We start from the raw sequence: 23,738 nt of genomic DNA, 5'->3' as shown, positions 1-23,738 counted from the left end.
TCTTCCCAGGCAATGCTACAGGTGCGCATGGGACTCCGAACCTCACCGGTATCCAAGGTCTCATTAACAAATGTAACAGGGAACATCTTCCCAACAACGGCATGATACACAGTTCACACATGTATTTTATTTCTAATTACAATATAATTTATATCACTTCTTCCCCATCAGTCGAACTAGAACTGTGTTTCCAATTTTCCCCTAAAATTCATTAATTTTCTTCGTATATAATAAATATATAAGTAGAACTTGCTGAGTCTGTTTAGCATTGCTTGTATGTATGTTCTTAAGGATGACCACTTGGTATTAGAAAACCTATTTCCAAATGTTTATGGGACATTCATCAAGAAAGACTATATGTATGGGCATAAAGTAAGGCTTAACAAACTAAAACCTTATATTGTGTGAGTGTGCTCTTTCACCATGGTATAACTGAACTACAAATAAGTTGAAAGATAATAAAGAAAAAGTTGAAAACATAGAAATTAAGCAACATATTTGTAAGTAGTCCCCAGATCAAAGGGTCAAACTCAAAGAAAATTTAAAAAGTTGCATTCATCCAATAAAAATGAAACAAGACTGTATCTGGTAAGGGGAAAGAGAGTTTCATCTGTTTTTAGGAAAGAAGGTATCCATGGGCAGTTTCAGTATAGGTTCTGATGGGAGGGTTGAGGTTAAGAACAGAGCTAGGAGGAGCCTTTTTCCTGTTCTCTGTCTTCAGGCAATATGGAATTCTATTTATAAAAGGTGGCCAAAGTGACTTATCAATTAAATGTATGCTTCCTAGTACATAGTTCTTATGTGACAATTTTGTTTTATAATACTAGGCAATTTATACCTATTATTCCTGCAATGTGTCAGTGTTTGGATGTGTTCCCCAAAAGGCATGTCCTAGAAATTGAACCCCAATATACCTGTGTTAAAAAATGGGCTTTAATGAGGGATCATTAGTCCTTGAGGGAAAATGGGCAGCCGAACTGGATTAATGACATTATCTACGGAGCTTGCTTGATACAAAAAGAGAACTTCACCTATCTCTCGCATAGCCCATCTACTGTCTTCTCTCTCTCTCTCTCTCTCTCTCTCTCTCTCTCTCTCTCTCTCTCTCTCTCTCTCTCTCTCTCTCTCTCTCTTTCTTTTACTTTTCCCCATGATTTGAGATATCAAGAAGGCCCTTACCAGAGTCTAGTCACTGTAGAATTAAGGTAATGTCCTTAGTTTGTTGTCTTTGAAGAGGAAGCAGACTAGAAAGGGAACCAGATGGGAGGAGGTTGACGAAAGGCAGAATGAAGAGATGAGTGCACTAGCCATGTTTCCCATTCTGTAACAGAACACCTGATAGAAGCAATTTCAGGAAGGAAGGATTTGTTGGCTCATAGTTTGGAGGAGAGTCCACGATGGAGGAGGGGGAGCCATGGCAGAGTTCCAGTTGGTGGGAGAAATTGGCTGGGACTCTTTCCTTTTGGATGAAGCAGAAAGCAGAAAGAGGGAAATTCCAGATCTCAGCTGCTTATCTTTCAAATTTAGATCAACAATCTAGCCTAGGTGGTGGTGCCACCAACATTCAGAGTGAATCTTGTTTCCCAGTTTTCTCTGGAAAAGCCCTCATAGACACATTCAAAGGCACACCTAACTAATACACTAAGCATTTTAAACTTACTCAAGTTGTCAATGACCCTTGACAAAGCAGAGACTCAAGAAGGCAGCATGGCCATTTAGGGGCAAGAATCAAGGAATGGTGTTCATGCAATCCAGAAGGGAGCTATAGGAAGGCTGAAGAACAAGAATCCATAGGTATTTGCCTATGTCTTTTCATGACTCGCCCAGGATGACATTTGGAAGGATGTAGCAGCTTAAACCATTTCTAGATGAAGCCAGTTTTCCCATGTTGTAAAATACGAAAATGTGGAAGAGAGTGATCCATGTTCTGATTCTTAGGAAATCTATGACTAGGCTGGAATTGTCTGGCTAATTTTGGATATTTGTGAAAATAAAGGATAGTATAAGTTATATCTTAAAAAGAAAGAAAGAAAAGAAAATAGACTGTATCCACAAACACAAATAATGCAAAACACTCCTAAGAGAGGGCTGGGGATGTGGCACCTTATACAAGTGCTTGCTGCCAAGCCAGAGGACCTGAGTTAAAATCCCCAGAATTCAAGCAAACCAAAGCCAGATGTAGCCCCACATATGCACCAGTAATCCCAGCACTGAGGAGTCAGCAGCAGGAGGATTGCTTGGGCTTATGGTCATTAGACTAGCTCTAGCTTTAGTGAAAGAGCGTGCCTCAAAGGAATACAGTAGAGTGTGACACTTGACTTCCTCCTCTGACCTCCATGTGTGCAGGAGAACATGCACACACATGTCCTAATATCACACATATGCACATGCAGGCACTGCTGAGAGTCAACCAGCACAATATACTAATGGAAAAATGAGGAAGGATGCAAAGACAAGATTCTAAGTTCCCTCAAGAAAGTAAAGGGGAGAATGGAGTGAAAATAAACCCATGAAAGCAGAAGAGTTATAACAATGAAGAAAACCTCTTGAAATGAAAAGAAGTACAGATAAACCAACACAAAGAGGCAGCTTTAGAAGTTGATGAAATCGGAGTTGGAGAGATGGCTGGGCCATTAAGAGCACTAGCTGTTCTCCCAGGTGACTGAGATTTGATTTCCAACATCTACATCGTGGTTCACAACCAATAATAATTCTAGTTCCAGGGGATCTAGTGTTCTCTTCTGACCCCCAAGGGCAACAGACATGCAATGATGCACAGACATACATGAAGGCAAAACACTCAAACACATAAAATAAAAATAAATGCCACTATAGAGTGTAAGTAAAGATGTCAGTGAGAGAACACTGTTCGTCTATCAGAGGGTCTCAAATAAAATATATTAGGCTGAGGATACAGCTCAGTGTCAGACGCTCCCATCTCTACTTTGAGGACACAGCTCCAAAAAGAAGGAAGGGCAGAGCCAGTGATACATACTGGTGAAAGTGCAACAGAACCAGGGTACATACAGGGAGCTGGAAAATGCTCTCTCAGCTTGGCACTTTCTTAAATGTAACAAACATACAACTATTATAAGGCACAAAAGTTTTACTCTTGAACACACAGCTCAGATAAATTATAACCTATACTTACATTAACCCTGTGTACAATCGGTCAGTTTTGTCTGTAACAATCCCAAATTAAATCATTTCAGTCCCTGTCTATAGGTTTAATGATTCAGCAATAAAAGGAACAATGTTATTACACATGCACCAGCTTGGATGGAATTTAGGAAACAATGCTGACTGCAAGGAAAAGTCAATCTGGAAAGGTTTAATGACATTATTTATATGATATGTCAAGGATAATACCACTTTAGAAATGAAGAACAGCTTAGTAATTACCAGGCTTTATGGGACATAGTATAGATCTGGCAAGTGAATACAAGACGAAGTACAGCTTCATCTTGTACCGGTTGATGCTAAGCTTTGATGCTGCCTTTGACTTTGTTGGTTACAGTTCTTGTACCAATTCCCCACTAGTTGGGGTAGGCAATGAATTCAAATGCTGACATATCACCATCTATACCGAAAACATTTGTCCAGAAAGACTCAACCTGAACAGGTGTTAGCCTCCAGAACCCACTCTAGTTCAAGATGAACAAGCTCAGGAACATCAAGGGAAAACAAGAAGACAATCCAAGCAGAACACACTATGGGGAATATATTGAAAAGGTTGTGCTAGGCAGGGTTTTTGTTCAACTTCCCTTTAGCTGTATCCACACAGCTATGTAGATGCTCATGCAGCATACATCAAGCAGCTCTACAAAATGTTGACAATTTTTTGAATAAAATGCTAACTGTGTTGTTGTACTGTCCTTTCAACTTTTCTGTTTGCCTGCACATTTTCTTAATAAAAAAGTTGGCAAGAATAAACCTTGCTGTCTGCCTAGGGATGATATGATCTTTGCTGTCCCTTCCCATAGCGATATTCAGACGCTGAAGTTCAAATCGTGGCTCTGATATTTATTAGCTGTGTCCTCTGGGTCTTAGCTTTTCTCATGTATAAAGATGAAAGCTTTAGAAGAGCTCTAAAATTCTGTATATCTTAAGGTCACCGGAGAAATTGATTTGAAATCCTTGGGTAACCCATTCACATTATGAATAGCCCTTTGTGACAGTACATTCTTGCTTCCAATCTGTATCTTTCAAATAGTAATTTAATAACTTCCTTCTTTTCAACCCAAAAAGCAAAGGAGGAAGATGAGCAAGTCTTCTTCGAATGCTTGAGAATCAGTCTTCCCTCCCTGCTGCCTGCTTCTCTCCTGAGTCAGTTGTTCACACCCAGCCACATCAATGTGGCATCTCAATTCTGTATGCCAGCCCCATTTGCCTTTTCACTGGCCACGGTCAGCCATATTTTATTTTCCACCATATCTTTTCCAAAGTGTGTCAGACCAAAGTCTGGTTGATCCTAGCTAATTTACTTCCTTTGCTCTGAACTGCCCACTATAAGTTCTCTATTTATAGGTTCATATTTGTTTATGATTCCACGAATCCTAATTTGTTTTTTTTTTCCAAAGCATGATTGTGCAGACTTACACTGAAGAATGTGTTGAGTCTGTATGACAGTAATACTAGAGCCACAGATATTAAAGCCAATGGGAAACAATGGCATAGTATTTACACATGGCCCAAGTCCATCCTTGAAGGTCTTTAAACCATCTCTTAACTGATTATAATACCTAGTGCATGTAAATAGATGACTATTGTATTGTTTAGGGAGCCATGGCAGAACAGGGACAGTTTATTCTCAGTGCCATCCTGTTTGTACTCGTGTGTTCTTATATTCACTCCAGTTGGTGGTTGTGAGCTAATGAAATGGGGTGTGTGGAGCATGGGGTACATGGTACTGGTACATAGAAGGTAATTGTTAGATATTGTCCTTGATCTTTCTTTTAAGGCCCAGCTAAGTGAAGTGAAGTTCACTCAGGATAAAGGTATATCTTGTGCGTATATACTCACTATCTTCTGAGATGGCTGTGCTCTAACATGGTACTTTGCACACTGAAAGAAAAGACCCTGTGTATTTTGTTTCAAAAGTAACCTGGAGAGCAATAGCACTTCTTGGTGGTGGTTTTGCATTAGGTGGAAATAAGAAATATATGCATTGTCTCTTCAAGGTATCTAGTGTGGAACATCAAAATTCTTCCAATGATTCTTGAAAAAGTCTGTGACTTTTTCTTAAATATTAATGCTACAGTTGAGTTTCTCTCAGAGCACCATTCTGGATCCCAGTGATGACCACTAAGTTAGCAAGGCATATGCAGATGAGGAGAAGTGAGTGTGTCCATTTAATGAATGAGGGATAGTACAGGAAAGGCTTGACCCATGTGATGTCCACCTGGCCCTTTATTTCATTCATGTAATCCTAAACTACTCTAGTCAACCAATTTACTCAAAGTATATTCTCTGAAGCTCAAAGAAACTTCGCCTTTTCCTGTCTCAGAGACTCATTTAACTGATGATCTGGGATCTAAACAAGGCTCATTAACACAAACAAATACAACCAATCTTCCTTGGTGTCAGTCCCTGGGGAAAGCTGTTCTGTGTTAATGGCAGACAGAACAACCCAGTCTCTACTGTCTACAGTCTATGAGGGATGCTTTGATGTCACCCGCAGAAAAGAGAACTTCTTTGTCTCAGCCTAGGCCAATTTAGGGATATTTATTCATAAGACTTGTGCCATGGACTCGTCTATTTGATATTAACTTATTGTTCTCTAAAAGAAAAATTATTCACCAGACATTTGTTAAGTGTGGTAAAAACAACAACAACAACAACACACAAAACTACTGCAGTGGGGATCAAGGCTATTATAATAGGAGAGAAAGGTTAAATTTGACTCTAAAAACAAGAAGAGCAAGTGAGCATTTGTACACAGCAGTACAGTGGAAGAATAAATGAACATTTACTAAGAAGAAGTTAGTTAGGAGTTCAAAGATGGAACGAAGGAGAACAGGAATTCAATTATCTATCCACAATGGAAGATTCTCAGGGAATAGCTTTTCAGAATTCTTCATAAAAACTGGTGTTGGAATCAGAGATCACAGGCATAAAGGGGCATCAAGGTGGGATAACTGGTAAATAGAGTGTGAATTCCTGAGTGTAGAAGCCTCCTTAAGAAAATGAAAATTTTCTCAAGACTTACAATGTGATGAGAGTCAGTACTAAGAAAAGAAGAATGTCCTTAAGGGGTGGGCAGAAAGAGAAGAAATGGTCTTGATTCCATGCATTGTTCAGCCTCCTCTTTCAGTTACTATTTCTTCCCTGAATTGTTGTCTGAGACTCAGGAACACCAGACACTAGGCGCCGACGTCATGATCCTTGTTCCAGTTGAGCAATGAATTGTTTCTTATAGTTCCATTGAGTTTATCTGAAACTGGACTTCATAGTGTTATCTAAGATAAAAGTGGGCTGACATTTGGGATCTTTTACTGGTTTTATTGTACTTTGCAGGTTATTATTCATTCCTGACTTCAGCCAAACAAATGCTGGGTACATTCCCAGTATTGTGAAAATCATCAGTGTCCTTTCTCTCTGTGTACAGTAGCAGATGGACCCGAAGTGGGGAAGAAAGGGGAGAGGAAGACAAGGGAGGGGAGAGGAGGAGAGGGAAGGGGAGGGGAGGGAAGCAGAGAGAAGGGGAGTCCAGCTCCTTTTAAAAGTCACTGTAATCATACATTTTTAACTGCTTTATTATATTTTAATTGCAAATCTATTCTGTAAGAACCAATCTTAGTCATGATCCCCAACCTCTGTACTTCCCCAGTCCTTGAGATTTCTATAGTCAGCGATTACTTAGATCATTTATATGTTGTCTCAGGATGCAGAGAGTTATACAGGGGTTGGAGCAATCAATGACTCCTGAATGCAGAAGAGAGACAGAAAAATCTAGTGTGCTCTCTTGGGAATGGACTGTGTGAACAGTTAGGGAATGTATCATTGTGGCTGGATAAACAGATAATTATTTGTCAATGTAAGCATTCACGTATTAAAGCAGGAAAGAAAATTTAAGATAGACTTTTCCGAGGCAGAACATTAACGTTGTCCCTCTTTGGATACTAAACTAGTTATCTTCTAATGTAGGTCCCAAGTTTTTAGTGGTTTCCAGTTGTTATCAATCTCTGATTTTGTAACATGAAGGGATCCAATTTCTTCTATGGAAAAATCCCAAATTGAAAGATACACCTTGTCTTTTTATGAGAATTTAAGATGTAGGTGTACTTATATGCACATGCAATACATTTCCCAAGTTCTGTTTTGCTATTCAGGGTGTGAACTATTTGGAACCTGTTTTGAAGATAAGACAAATGTTGCTGTGTCTTCACAATGTCTCCTACAGAGTAAATGGCAGTAACAAATAAGAACTAGTGGCTCTAGTTGCTTAGAGAACTTTGAAGTGATAGTCTATGATGTAATTAAAGAAACCAATGTTGTCTTTAACCACTCCTATAATATAAGTTCCCAGAGAGGCATCAAAGTTTCCATGGGAAAGTTCCCTGTGGACAAAAGGAGCCCCTCTTCAGTTATGCTGCTTACTTTCTGTTGATAGGTGAGGTGCATTGCCCTATGTCCATTATTTTATATTAGAATTTTGATATTAACATTTAAACATTCTCCTCACCCCCGCTCTTTCTGACTTATAAAAAGACAGGGAAGAAAGCAGGGCCACACAACTCCCAACTCACTGGTTCATGAGACAGTGCAGAGAACCCATATGGTCAACAGTGAGTAGAAGACACCCAAATCTTTCACGATATCTACTGACCTCCTCCACACATGCAACCCTCCCCCCGCACACACAAGAAAGTTAACTGATGAACAAATAGTATACATTTAAAAAATCAAATTGTCACTTTTATTTAATTTGTTTGGCTCAACTGTGTGTAGGGGGTACCTAGGGCTCCTTTTTATGGTAAACCTAAGATCTCCATATGTCTGCCATAATGTAAATACGCAGATCATCTGTGTTTCTGTGTGCCAATTTACTCTCGTAGTTACAGTATTCTGGGCTCTACCCATTTACTGTCTTTCCAGTTTTAAAAAAAATAGCTTCCATTCCTGAAGCGATGGTGGAGTTTGCTGAACACTTTTTTCCTCTGGCCTATGAAAGTACATGCAGTTTGGCTTCAGGGGACAGCCAAGCCATGGGTGACAGTTGTTATTGTGGAACCTTAAGCATAAGAGATGGTCAAGACAAAGAATTCCTTCATTAGATTTGTTTTCTGGCACTGTAACTTGGAAACAGTGTACTCAGTGAGCCACATCGCTCTGAGTCTGCGAGCTGTAAGGTCACACACATCTCGAGGTGTCACTGAGGAGTGTGGTGTCACTGAGGAGTGGCAGCAGGGAGAAAATGGCAACTTAGAAAGCAGCACACAGGTTGCATTCATTATGAAGACTGTGAGGCTAGGCCATGATGTAAGGATAGTAATACTCTCTTGTGGCTTCTCTGTGCTGTCTCATGAACACATCGATTGCTGTTGGTTCCGAGGCTTGTGATTAAGGAGGCCAGATGCCTTAAAAAGGAGACATGACAAACTGACTTTGTAAACTTTATTCAGATGGCAGAGTCTCTAAGTTCAGAGCCTATTTATTCTTACTGGGGGAATTACTCACAGTTTGGAGGGCTCAGATATTTAGTTATAGACAACTAATTTTAGAGCCTGAGTTTCTCTTGATTTTTGGATCGTGTGACTCTTCCAGAATGTATTGATCTCTTTACTGAGGACAAAACTGTGGAGATTCGTTTTCAGTAGGGAATTTTCTGAATCAATTAAAATACTGAGATGGGATACAATAGACTCTCAGCTCATTACTGGTGTGCCTTCCATGACAGTCTGTATTATAGGTCATTTTTCTAGTGTACTATATAACTTGAGTTGCCTTGCACGCTATTTTTAGAATTGGTTACTTGAGAAGCTATTTCCTGATTGCTGATTGCAAGCAACTGCCAAGTGTCATCAAGAGGGAAGGGTCTCAGAGTGCAGAATCACGCGAAGCACCGTGGTACCATCGACAAGTCTTGGCCTCACAAGCCTTCTCGCTCGCTCGTTATCGCGTCTCTTAGCTTGAAAGTGACTTTATGGTTCTGAGTCAGATCAACTCAGGAAAAAGAGTATGCTGCTTTAAGGAATGACCATAAACACAGTACTAGATCTGTACATGAACGCTGAATTCCACCAGTGCCTACACAGGCGGTGATGTTTGTGACCCTGCTCTGGTGAATATGATACTAGCTGTCTATCTAAAGCTCAGTAAAGATTTGTGGAATATCAGTGAAGAAGTACGTGAACATGATGGTGGTGGTGCTAGTGGTGGTGGTGGCTATGGTGGTGGTGGTGTGTGTGTGTATGAGAGAGAGTCAGAGAGACAGAGAGAGACACACAGAGACACGCAAAGACTGACAGAACTCTCTACTGTGAGATCACTCACAGTGATTGTACAGGAAGGCCAAGGAACTTGGAAAGTGGCCCTGTGCTTTTGGATAATAAATGTAGGAAAGTCTTCAGCTGAGAAGCTCTAGTTGGAGGCAGAGTAGCCAGAGCAGAAGAACTAAACGCAGTGCTTATTTAACTATATTAAGTGCTCATTTGCATTCTTGACATCCTTCCCAATTCTTACTTTTATGATATTTCTCATCCAGGGAGTTACCAAAATAGACAAGCATGAAATCAATGTTGCATCCCACTTCAGTATGGATAGAATGCTCACTTCCATGGAAGCTTTTATTTTTTATTTATTTATTTTTTAATTCTCTCTGCTTAATGAATATTGCTGAGTGAGGTCACCCCATCCTTGGTTTCATTTCGGGTGTCATGACGGGGCCTTTGGGGGGACTAGCTCTTTTTCGTCAAACAAAATATTTTGACACACCAGCCTTCTTGTGTATAAAAATGTACAAAGCATTAACTGTTCTATTGTATTGGTTCCTCAGTGACCTCCCACCCAAACCTTGTGAGAATGTAAGTACAGTCATTTTAATCACAATCAAACTCAAGCCAAGTACGGTGGCACTGAGCTACTGAGAGACTGATGTAAGAGGATCTCCTGAATAAAAAGGTTTGAGAACCGCCAAGTGACTTAAGGAAAAGAAAAAAAAAAGACTTGTAAAAAGAAAACAAGCGATGCACACCAGAAAGGCCTGCTTCCTTTCTCCTGCTTGTGCCCCTGGCGCTCAGTAGTACATCACTCTCTGGTAATCTGACCCAGGATCAGAAAAACAATAGAAGGGCATGCATCAGGCGCCAGTGACACACAAGGAAGGCAGTGACCTAGGAGAATGCAGCTGCTGCATTGAATGAGTCCCGCGTGGGATGGCTCTGTCTGCAATGTCTTGAAATACGTGAGCATGCTGCTCGCCTTGCCTTCCTTCCTTCCGTCACTAGCAATTATTTATTGAGCTTCCGCTGTGTGAGAGAACTGGCGATTGCTTAGGACTTAGAGGGAAATACACAAGGCTTCCAACTCCGCTAGAGCTCATGGAGCAGCTCGCCAGGCAGGGATGCTTATGGTACAATAAATCATTTCCCTTGAAGACAGTGCCGACTTACAGTGGCTTTCATCTCCTGTGACAGGAATGCCACCTGGTCACATTAATGCTAAAGTACCATAGTGTGCTGCAGCCGTTCTACTCACTTCCTGCCTTCTGGAGCCCCTCTCGTCCTCGGCAGTACTGCCATGCATCCCTCTGCATGGACAGTCCTGAGGACTGTCTTGGTGGTTTATTTTATTTTATTTTATTTTATTTTATTTTATTTTAATTAATCGTTCCATTTGTCTACATCTCAAATGATATCTCACTTCCTGGTTGGCCCCCCCCAACCCCCCAACCCCCTCATCCCACATCTGCCCTCTCCTCCTTCCTCTTTTCCTCTGAGGATGTTGTTCTCCACCCATCCACCCTCTCCTGCCCCACTGCTCTAGCATCCCCCCTACGCTGGGGCAGCAAACTTCCACAGGACCAAGGGCCTCCCCTCCCATTTATGTCAGACAAGTCCATCGTCTACTACATATATATCCCTCCAGGTACACTCGTTGGTTAATGGTCTAGTCCCTGAGATCACTGGGTGGTCTGACCAGCTGATTTTGTTCTTCCTGTGGGGTTGCAATCCCCCTCAGCTCTTCCAGTCTTTCTGCCAACTCCCTCACTGGGGTCCCTGGGCTCAGTATGATAGTTGGCTGAGAGCATCAACATCTGTATTGGTTGATTGCTAGACAAACCTCCCAAGGAACAGCTACACCAGGTTCCTGTCAGCAAGCACCTGTTGGCAACAGCAACAGCATCAGGTTTGGTGTCTGCAGACAAGATGGATCCCCAGGTAGGGCAGTCCCCAGATGGCTCTTCCTTCAGTCTCTGCTCCATTGTTTTGTCCCTGTTCATCCTTTGGACAGGAACACATCTTGGTGTTTCTTACATCTCCCATTTCCTGTAGTTCTTGTGAGGCAGTCTCCTCCTAACTAGGCTTGTCTCTAGACCCTGCTCCTATCCAAACCCCAGCTGACCATCTGGGTCTCTGTGTGCCCAGCTGCCAGCATTGCCCTTCTCCTTATCACTCACTAAGGACAGTCCCAGAAGGCAGAATGCAGGTGGATCTGAACACACTTCTGGCTCACTTTTAATAAGTGTTTGCCTCATGCCACAGAACTATGTTGTTACAAAGAACAAGGTTTTAACTGGATGCTTGTTCATATAGCTCTTTCTGCCCTTGGCTTTTCAAGTCCAGTGTCTAATCCTTCCCATTCTTCCTGGACCGATTAAAGAATTTCTGAAAACTCTCAGTCTGAAGTGAAGTCTTCTTACCCCAAGCAGATTGTAAACCACTAATACTTCCGGTCTGATCCCATATTTCCTCATGCAAGATTAAAAGTCATCAGAGCACCAGTATCTTCCAAGCGGGAGCCAGCCACTCTATGTTGTTCTCATGTGCTAGGGCATTGGGTGGAGTGCTCTTTCCTCAGAGATGCAGCTAAGTAAGACCGCTCAAGAGTAGCAACCATGACTCGAATCTGAATCCATCAAACTCCAAACATCCTTTAATGACCTTGTTACCCTCCATGCCCAAAGGTTTTCTGATCCTTTATACAGATTGAGTTTTTCCAGTTTTATCAAATACTGCTTTGGTTTGGGCCTTTTTGGGTATTATAGGTAGGTTTTACTTGTATGTTATGGTTTATATAAAACAGATCTTGTGTTTTATGGGTTTAGTGTTTGTTCTTTTGGTGTGTCTGTGTGTGCATCCGTATGAATGTTTCTTCTTCCTTTTTAAAGGCTTCTGGTTTGTTTGGTTTGTTTTTGTTGTTTTCCTGTTTATTTCTTAAAGAGAGATGGAGAAAGGGCATGGAGTTGGGTTGGTAGGAAGGTAGTGAGGATCAGGGAGCAGTTAAGTGAAGGAAAACCATAGTGAGAATGGATGGCATGGAAAACGGTTTTATATGAGGTAAAAGACATTGACTATTCGTGCACTGAACTATTGAATAAGAAGGCTGATGCACTCATTATGCAGTGGACAGACTGCTAAAGTAAGTGGGCAAATGCACTCATTTCTAGGAAATTCTAGGAAGGGTGAGAAGATCCAATGTGACACAATACTGTGTCTTTATTTATTCAACCTGGTCTTCATTTAAACCAAAGGGGCATCAACTATAAGTGAAGTTATTGTGCATGACATGCATGGGCATACCCACCCACCCACACAATTTATATCACTGTTCTGCACACAAATGCAAAGAAGGAAACAGCAGGTTAGAATCACAGTGCTTCATTTCAAATGCTTCTGAGTGGCAGGTATGAAAACTGTGCTTTCTGCTGTCTGTAAGGAGGCAGAGCCTGCCAGGGTGCTCTGCAGAAACTTCTTATGCCCTGCTTTGCATCAGTGAAGAAGCAATTTCTTTACCATTTTCTTTCTTTTTTTTTTTTTTTTTTTTTTTTTTGGTAGCAGAGTTTTGTCATGATATTGCTCAGTATCATTTTATGCCATTTTATGTAAAACTTTAAAAATTAAAACTTTCATTTGTCTTCGTTTGGATTATTGCTGTGAAGAGACACCATGACCAAGCCAATTCTTATAAAGACAAGCATTTAATTGGGGCTGGCTTACAATTTCAGAGATTTAGTCCATTATCATCAAGGTGGGAAGCATGGCAGCATGCAGGCAGACATAGTGCTAGAGAAGGAGCTGAGAGTTCTACATCTTGATCTGAAGGCATCCAGGAGGCCTCAAAGCCCACATGTGGAGTGACACACTTCCTAATAGTGCCACTCCCTATGGCTAAGCACTCAAACACATGAATCTATGAGGGAATTTCTTTTCAAACAACTATAGTATTGAGAATTTCATACTTGAATACTGTGATTATGTAATTACTATCTTTCCCTCTTAACTTCTTGGTCCTCTTCCTCTCTTCCAAATTTATGGCCTTTTAAATAACTGTGTTGCACATGCATACTTTTTTCTTTTCTTTTTTTTTTTTAAAGATTTATTTATTTATTGTATGTAAATACACTGTAGCTGTCTTCAGACATACCAGAAGAGGGCGTCAGATCTCATTTTGGGTGGTTGTGAACCACCATGTGGTTGCTGGGATTTGAACTCTGGACCTTCGGAAGAGCAGTCGGGTGCTCTTACCCACTGAGCCATCTCACCAGCCCACTTTTTTCTCTTTTTATTGAGCTCATTTAGTGTTGCCCTGTGTATGTATGTTTAGAGATGACTACTATGGATTGGATAATCCATCATGAGGTTTGTGTCTGGAGAAGATTGAGTCTCCTGTCAATAGCCATTGACTGCTTGTAGCTCTTCATTTAGGACTGACCTTATGAAATCTTCCCCATCTACAACAGCACGGTAACTGGTGGTGTCATTATTCTGGTCTTGTTTAGGGAACCACAGTGTTGAGATTTTGTGAAAGCACTATCCCTGTCATTCCATTCTCCAATTTCTATCCTACTAGACTTCATGTATGTAGTTTTACATTGAGGTCTTTGATCCACTTGGACTTGAGTTTTGTGCAGGGTGATAAATATGGATCTATTTGCATTATTCAATAACTGGCCCAAATTAAGACCCATCCCATCAGCAAGAACCAAGCGCTGACACTCTTAATGGTACTGTTATGTTTGCAGATAGAAGCCTAGCATAACTGTCCCCTGTAGGCTCCACCCAGCAGCATATGGAAACAGATGTAGAGATTCATAACCAAACATTAGAGTCTTGAGGAAGCACTGGGGTAAGGATTTCAGGACAGGGACTCTACAGAAAGACAAACAGAATCAACTAACTTGGATATTTGAGGGCTCCCAGAGACTGAACTACCAACCAAAGAACAGGCATGTTCTGGATCTAGGCCCCCTGCACATATGTAGCAGATGTGCAGCTAGGTTTTCATGCAGAACCCCCAACAACTGGAGTGGGGACTGTCCCTGAATCTGTTGCCTGCCTGTGAATCCCATTCCCATAACTGTGCTGCCTTGTCTGGCCTCAGTGGGAGAGGATGTACCTAGTCCTGCAGTGATTTGATGTGCTGCAGGTGGGGGATGTGAGATAGCAAAGCAGATGCCTCTCCCTTCTCAGAATAGGAGCAGGGATAAGGGAGATGACTGTGTGAAGAGGCATTGGAAGTAAGAGGGATGTAAAGTGAATTAAAAAAAGAAACAAAGAAATGGGGAAAATGCTTGGTTTTTTGTTGTTGTTGTTGTTTGTTTGCTTGCTTATTTTTGACTTCCTTATAACAGTCAGGAGTTATAGGTATGTGATTGTACTTCTAGGTTTTTTTTATTCAATCCCAGTGATCCACCTGTTTGCCTTTATGCCAATGACATACGTCAGCTTCTAGTATTGCTCTGTAATACAGCTTGAAATAAGGGATGGTGATCTCTCCAGGTGTTTCTTTATTGTACAGAACTGTTTTAGCTGTCCTCAAGTTTTTGTTTGTTCTTTCAAGATCTGCGAAGTATTGTATTGGAACATCGGTGGGGAATGTGTTGAGTCATAGACTACTTTTTGATAGATGACTATGTCATACTGATCTTTACCGATTAGTGGACATGGGACATTTTTCTATTTTCTGATATATCTTCTTTGCTTTTCTTCTTCAAAGACTTGATATTTTAATTATACAAGTCTTTCAGTTGCTTGATTCAAGTTACCACGAGGTATTATCTATTATTTGTAGCTATTGTGAAGGTTGTTGTTTCCTTGACTTCTTTCTCAGCCCCTTTGCCATTTGTTTATAAGAGGGCTACTGATTTTTTTGAGTTGATCTCTTGTCCAGGCATTTCACTAAAGATGTTTATCAGTTATAGGAATTCCTTGGTAGAATTTTTGAGGTCTCTTATGTATACTACCACATTATCTGCAAATGACAATACTTTGACTTCTTCCTTCCCGATTTGACTCCCCTTGATCTCCTTTAGTTGTCTTTTTGTTTGTTTGTTTGTCTATTTTTTTCTCGAGGCAGGGTTTCTCTGTGTAGCCCTGGCTGTCCTGGAACTCACTCTGTAGACCAGGCTGGCCTCGAACTTAGAAATTCGCCTGTCTCTGCCTCCCGAGTGCTGGGATTAAAGGCGTGCACCACCACGCCCGGCACCTTTAGTTGTCTTATTCCTCTAGATAACACTTCAAATACTATACTGAATAGATATGGGGAGAGTGGACAGTCTTGTCTTGTTCCTAGTTTTTGTAAAATTGCTTTGAGTTTCTCTATGTTTAATTTGATGTTGGCTATAGGCCTACTATAAATTGCCTTTATTGTGTTTAGGTATATTCCTTGTATCCCTGATCTCTCCAAGACTTTTATCATGAAAGGATGTTGGGTTTTGTCAAAGTCTTCTTCAGCATCCAATGAGATGATCATGTGTGCTTTTTCTTTCAGTTTGTTTATATGATGGATTGCATTAACACATTGTTATTTCTTAAATCATTCTTGCATTTCTGGGATAAGGCCTATTTATCATGGTAGATGATCTTTGATTTGCAAGTATTTTATTGAGTATTTTTACATCTATGTTCAGGAAGGGAATTGGTTTGTAATTTTCTTTGTTGAATCTTTGTGTGATTTGGGTATTATGGTGACTGTGACTTCATAAAGTGAATTTGGCAAAGTTTTGTCTATATCTATTTTGTGGGATAGTTTGAAGAATATTTGTATTAACTCTTCTTTGAAAATCTGGTATAATTCTGTGCTAAAGCCAACTGCCCCTGGTTTTTTTTGTTTTTTGTTGTTTTGTTTTGTTTTTGGTTGAGAGATCTTTAATAATACCTTGTATTTTCTTGGGTATTATAGGTGGATTTAAATTGTTTATATGAATTTAACTTTGGTAAGTTTTATCTATCAACAAAATTGTCCATTTCTTTTAGATTTTTCATTGAATGGAGTACTGGTTTTTGAAGTATGAGCTAATCATTTTCTGGATTTCCTTAGTGTCTATTGCTATGTCTCCCTTTGTTTTTTATTTTGTTAATTTGCATATTTTCTCTGTGTCTTTTAGTTAGCTTGGAAAATGATTTAGATACACTTTTTTTTTCTAGAAAAAAAACACCAACTCTTTGTTTCACTAACTTTTTCTGTTCTTCTCTTTGTTTCTATTTTATTGATTTCAGCATTTGACTATTTGCTATAGTCTACTCATCTTGGATGTGTTTGCTTCTTTTTGTTCTAGACCTTTCAGGTGCGCTGTTAAGTTGCTAGTATGAGATCTTTTACAACTTCTTTACAAAGGCACCTAGTGCTGTGAACTTTCCTCTTAGCATAGCTTTCATCATATCCCATAAGGGTAGGTATGTTATGCATTCATTTTCATTGAGTTTTAGGAAGTCTTTAATTTCCATCTTTATTTCTGCCTTGACCCAGTAGTCATTCAGTATACCGTTGTTCAGTTTCCATGACTTTGTAGTCTTTCTGTTGTTTCTGTCATTGTTGCAATCCAGCTTTAATCTGCGATGGTCTGATAGGATGCAGCAGGATTTTGGAGAATGGCCCATAAATTACCAAGAAGAAGGTATAGTCTTTTGTGTCTGGGTGGAATGTTTTGTAGATATCTGCTAGGTCCAGTTGGCTCATAACATCTCTTAACTTAATTATTTTTCTGTTTAGCTTTTGTCTTGGTGACTTGTCCACTGGTGAGAGTAGAGTATTAAAGACTCCCACTATTAATATGTGAGATTCAATGTGTGGTTTAAGCTTTAGTAATGTTTCTTTTACAAATGTGGGTATCCTTGCATTTGGGACATAGATGTTGAGAAGTGAGACATCATCTTGGTGGAGTTTTCCTTTGATGAATATAAATTATCTCTCCTCATTTCTTTTCATTAATTTTGTTTTGAAATCTATTTTGTTAGATATTAGAATAGTTCTATCAGCTTGCTTCAAGGGTGCATTTGCTTGGGAAATCTTTTTCCAACCTTTTACTCTGAGGTAATATCTATGTTTGATGTTGAGGTATGCTTCTTGTATGCAGCAGAAGATTGGATCTTGTTTTCAGATCCTTTCTGTTAGTCTGAGTCTTTTTATTGGGAGTTGCATCCATTGATATTGAGAGATATAAATGACCAATGATTGCTAAGTCCTGCTATTTTGTTATATTTATTGATAGTGTGTGTGTGTGTGTGTGTGTGTGTGTGTGTGTGTGTGTGTTTCATTCTTTGGGTTATGTACTGGTATGAGATTATATATTAATTTATTGTCTGTGCTTTCTTGGGTATAGTAAACCATCTTGGGTTGTACTTTTATTTCTAGTACATTCTGTAAGGCTGAATTTGTTGATAGATATGTTTAAACTTGACTTTATTATGGAATATCTTGTTTTCTCCATGTATGGTGACTGTAAGTTTTGTTGTGTATAGTACTCTGGACTGGCATCAGTGGTCTTTTAGAGTCCAGGCCCTTCTGTCTTTTAGATTTTACATTGAAAAGTTGGGCCTAATTCTAATAGATCCATCTTTATATGTTACTTGGCACTTTTCTCTTTCAGCATGCAATATTCTTTCTTCTCTAGTGTTTGGATTATTATGTGGTAAGTGGAATTTCTTTTCTAGTCCAATCTATTCAGTGTCCTATAAGCTTCTTGAGCCTTTATAACATGTCATTTAGTTAGAATATTTTTCTTCTATGATTTTGTTAAAAATATTTTCTGGGTCTTTGAGCTGGCCATGTTCTCCATCTTCTATTTCTATTGTTTCTATGCTGGTCTTTTCATATTTTCATGGATATTTTATGACAGAATTTTTTCAATTTAGCATTTTCTTTGACTGAAGCATCTCCTTTATCTATTGTGTCTTCAGCACCTAAAATTCTTTCTTCCACTCCTTTTACTTGGTTTGCATTGCTTGTTTCTCTAATTCCTGCCCACTTACCCAGAGTTTTCATTTTCAGAATTCCCTCAGTTTGTAGTTTCTTTATTGCTTCAACTTCCATTTTCATATCTTGAATGGTCTTATTCATTTCCTTCAATTGTTTGTTTGTTTTCTTGGCTTCCTTGATATTCTTTATGGGATTTATTAATTTCCTCCAATCTTTGGATTGTCTTTCCCTCGGTATCTTTAATGGATTTATTAATTTTCTCTTTATGTTCCTCTAACATCTTTACAAAGTTGGCTTTAATGTTGTTTACTTGTGATTTAGTTACGTGTTCAGGGCTTGCTGTAGTAAGATGGCTGTCCTCTGGTGGTGAAATATTGACCTGATTGCTGTTCATTAGGTTGTTACACTGATATTTAGTCATTTGGATTTGGGTTGGTTATAGGTCTTGGTGCTGATGTCTCTGGTTGTCTTTGTTGGATGAGTGTTTTCTTCCTTGACTTCTGTTTCTTCCCTTGTCTTCTGGCTGGAGTGACCTGTGATTGAGTAGAGGGCATCTGCCCACATTGGGAGTTAGACTTCTAATGGTCTGTAATGCCTCTGGTCCAGCAGGGGCTTGCTGTCAAAGTTGGGTGATGTACTTGGTTAGAGGTCCTCTAAGATTCAGAATGTTGGCCAGGCTTCTGGTGTGGTAGGAGTTTTCTGCCTGGATTTCAGGGAATTGGCCTGGTCCCTAAAGTTTGGGATGTTAGCCTGGCATCTGGTAGAGTAGGAGACTTCCATCAAGTGTAGGCCAAAATGTGGTGATGAAGAGCAGAGGGGCAGATGGAGTTATGCTGAGTGTTCATGGGTGGGATGGGGAGTGATTTTATCTGGGGTTCATGGCTTTGGCCTGCCCTCCAGTGAGGTAAAAGTGACCTTTAAAATTCTTAAGGAAAACCTTCATATTTAATCACATTGGTAAATATTAGAATTGACATGAGAGCTTTAACTACTAATATTAATGACATCTTACTACAATGGAAAAATTACTACAGGAATATGCACTGTGGATATAAAAATGGCTGAGAACTGTAACATTCTTCTCAAGAACAAGTATTATTTATAATCTCATCATGCTCCTATCCTACATGGTCATCTACTCAAATATGACCTGTTTTTCTTATATAGTACAAGCCTTGGGTTTCAAGTCTTAGAATGAAGTCAAGACAAATGAGTCAGTTCTTAAAAGTTAAACACCAGCTGGGTGGTGTTGGTGCACGCCTTTAATCCCAGCACTTGGGAGGCAGAGGCAGGTGGATTTCTGAGTTCGAGGCCAACCTGGTCTACAAAGTGAGTTCCAGGCCAGCCAGGGCTACACAGAGGAACCCTGTTTCGAAAACCAAAAAAAAAAAAAAAAAAAAAAAAAAAAAAAAAAAAAGGTAACTCCTAGTTTACACCATTTTGTTTCCTACTTGCATTAGATTTTAAAACCATTAAAGGGTCATGTTAAATAACAATAAAACTATAAATACAAGACAAACTTAATCTATATTAATAGTCTCTAGGTAGTCTCAGTAGGATGATGAAAGTTACGCTAAAATCCACTGCAAGTCCTGGTTAATAAAAATCCTCACGGGAAAATTCCAGGTTTCCCTTTTTAGGATAATTTCTTACTTTTCATTGGCAATTTGCAGTCCACATGGTGCTTTCACATGAAGTTAAAGAATCTCACACTAAATTCTGAAATTACAAAAGCTATGCAAATTATAGAGAGAATGGATGAGATGTAAATACCCCCTTTCATCTGTTATCTCATTCTGAGACACATGCTAAGATAGTCTAATCTAATTGTGACTGCAGGCAAAGTGTAGTCTTTTCCCTCCCGATTATTAGAGTTGAACAGCCCACGTCTACATCAGTTCATCTGGTGAAGACTCTGAAAACAGCGTCTGTCCTTCCAACCACAATTGGCCTTAGGTTGAATTGTCAGTGACCACTTTGGTTTGTCTAGACACTGTGTTAAAGCATGTAGACTCATGGCAACAGACTGCAAGGTACAGCAGGTCTATTTAATTAAAAAATGTAATATTTGCAAAAATTTTTGAGTTACAAATTATGGTGAAGATGCCACAGAGACTTACTTGTTGTTCTGCATGAAACTGATTTATCAGGATAAACATCTGAAATTAGTCTATGGTATTTGTCACAACAAAATAAAGTAAGCTACTAATAGTCACTATGTTCCATACATACTTCCAGTCTTCTCGGATATTTTAAAAATTCTGTCTGAGGCTCTCATTCAAGAAACTGTGTTACATTTAGCTGTCCCTGAGATTCCTTCCTTTAAACTATGACAATTGTTCAGAATTCCTCTGTGTTTTGACATAGTTCACAACTGTGAGAAAAAGTGGTCATCTGTTTTGGGGAATGTCCTTCAAGTGAAATGTGTTTAGTGTTTGCCTCACTATTGCTCTGACAATATGATGTGGAGGGAGGACATGTAGAAATAAAGCACCATTTTAAACATCATAGCAAGAAAATACCCTCCATGGTTTCTCCCTAGCGATATCACCTTTGGTCCCCTGGCTCTGGCTGTGTCCCCAGCTTTTCCTACTGAGGGGTGACTCTTCTTCCTACTCTACCCTTTGGAGGGTGTCAACATGCTCAGCCAGTATTTATGGAGTGGGAAGTTACACTCCAAATCTTTCAGAGTGGATTACCTACATAAGTTATTTCGTTTAATTGCTATTTTAATTTTCAAATAGCCAGGAGTGTTTCACAAATGAAGCATATTACCAAAAGGAAAGAGGAAGGGAGTGGGGGGGGGATTTACATGAGGAAGTCAAAGATGCAGGAAATGAAGGATATTATTTCCGCAAAAGATAAGCAGCAAGGCTTCCGTACCAATGAACCCTCATAAAACTTTTTCATCTGGCCTCTCTCTGCCCAGCAGTTCTTCCAGGAAAGTGAAGCACTTAATGTAAGGTTTGCTTATGCTTCACCGCGTTGGCTCCCGGCGGGTTGCACTTGCGCACCTGCCCAGGAGCTATCTTTGAATCTGTGAATGAAACACACATACACACACACACACACACACACACACACACACACACACACACACACACACACACTAGCTTATTTTTTAAATGCCTTGGGTACCTCACACACACACACACACACACACACACACTAGCTTATTTTTTAAATTCCTTGGGTACCTCAAAGGCTGGGCACTCCTAAACCTTCCCTTGCTACCTCAGGCCCAATCGGGGAAGTGGTCAGTGGCCACGTTCCTAAAGTCTTTCGTGGCTGGTTGGCTTTATTTTCTGCCACTTCTGCATCCCACCCTTCTACCCCAAGTCATGGAGATTCTGTCCTGTCCTCTCTATGTCCTTGCCCATGCAACACTAAGTGTGCCGCCTTGTGTCCAACCATTAGCCCTTGGTATCTTTATTGATCAATCAAAAATCAGTGGGGAGTACAAGGATCTACAGTGTCTAGACATGCAGATTCCTGATTGAATCAAAGCCTTAGAATCATTTTCCAACAACCTGAACATTTGGAAGGGAAACCGAGTCTAAGCTTCCTTTACTTTATTTCTCGTGGATCAACTCATGGGTGTAACATTTTTCTTCCTGCTGATGTCTGCTCTAAATTCTGGTTTAGAGGTTTCTAGACAGAATTCCAAGTGCTTCCCTGACCCCATACCTCAGGTCTAATCTAAGTAGGTACACTGAGGGAAGGAACTTTTTAGCTTGTTAATAGGGAAAGAGAACTTGAGATGAATAGCAGAAACAGAGTAAGCTGTTCCTTTTTTATTTTTATTTAGGCCTCTCTTCTGTCCTAAAAGACTTCATTCTCTATTACTTGTGTTACTCATTCAAAGTCTGTTCACTCAAGGTTTATCCCAAACCATTGTCTCTTCATAGACTCTTTCCAAACTGAGGAAGTGGTATCAATCCCTCATATCAACATATAAAGCACATTTCTAGTCCCCTCCAACTATTATCTTTAAAAGTAGAGACAGGGCATACTAATTTATAGCTGCAAGCATGAACTAGAACTCTGAGCTTATAATCGGTGTATACAAAGTCACCGGTCTCCTATTCAATCATGGATACACAAACTCTAGTCTGAAGACATTATGGTTAGGGCTTTAAAACAGACTGATTGATCATCTTAGGAATCCAGCCCTTAGACAGTGAGTTCATATAGCAAAGTTTCTGATTTTAATGAAAGCTTGAAGGAAGTCCTAGAATATATATACACTTGACATCCAGGCTTACATCTTCCAGCTCATCAAAGACCCTGATTATGAAACTCTTGCAACACATTAGATCGGCAGTTAGATCTAACAGTTACATCATTTGCAAGTGTTTCTGTTATCATTTCCTCGTGTCAAAAAACTATAGAAATGAAAGTCAGCCAGTGACTTGGATCAGTGATATGGAGGCTTATGCATAACCCTGGAGAACTATCGTCCTAGTTTGTATTCAAGTCTTCCTGTTGTCATAGTTACTGATGTACTCAAAGTGATTTCCTATTTGAATCACAACCTGTAGACCTTCAGTGAAAATAAGCTGTTTTTCCTTTCTTTCTTCCTTCCTTCCTGTCTTTCTTTCTTTCTTTCTTTCTTTCTTTCTTTCTTTCTTTCTTTCTTTCTTTCTTTCTTTCTTTCTTTCTTCCTTCCTTTCTTCCTTCCTTCCTTCCTTCCTTCCTTCCTGTCTTTCTTTCTTTCTTTCTTTCTTTCTTTCTTTCTTTCTTTCTTTCTTTCTTTCTTTCTTTCTCTCACCCATGAATCAGATCTAAAATCATAGCAACAATAGCATAGGCATTTTTACATTCTCTGCAAGGTTCTAGCATAGAAAAGGAATAAAATATATTTAATCCAAATAAGGATCCATGACTGGGGGTTCACTCCATTTGTTCAATAAAGATTCATTGAGTGCCTGGGTACTGGAGATATTACCTCAGTTTGTAGTACAGCCTCTGCCCTGTGGATATCAGAGTCTGTTTTTGTTTGCTTTTGTTGTTGTTATTGTTTTTTGTGAGTGAGTGTGTGTGTGTGTGCTCGAGAGAGAGCGAGAGCTCCAGATATCTTTCCACAAGGTGTGTACAGTGATGCAGAGGGAGCAGAATATAGAGAGCCATAGAATGCAAAAGAGTAACATCTCATTAAATCGAAGGTACTGTTGTGATCAAATTAAAGGAAGCACCCATCCTGGCCATCTTAAAGCATTGTTTTTGGATGTTCAGAAATAGTACTGTCATTCATTCTGCTTTGAGAACCTTAGTATTACTCCTCATGGAGGATTCATGGGGCAGCAGGGTGGGGCAGCAGAGACGCTGCACACAGTGTGCCATCTCTCAGCTGTGGAGATTCACATTCTCCTTTCTGT

General features: G+C 39.8%; 1 protein-coding gene across 1 annotated transcript in view; it reads left to right on the top strand.

Annotated features, from left to right (window-relative positions):
• Clvs1 (clavesin 1) overlaps positions 1–23,738 on the top strand; it is a 190,330-nt gene that overhangs the window by 56,444 nt on the left and 110,148 nt on the right. The window lies entirely within an intron of this gene.

The sequence above is a fragment of the Mus caroli genome, unplaced genomic scaffold (genome assembly GCF_978045245.1).
Source record: "Mus caroli unplaced genomic scaffold, Mus_caroli_1 scaffold_6, whole genome shotgun sequence".
NCBI lineage: Eukaryota > Metazoa > Chordata > Mammalia > Rodentia > Muridae > Mus > Mus caroli.
The sequence above is the reverse complement of the archived record's forward strand: the minus strand, read 5'-3'. Positions and strand labels throughout refer to the sequence as shown.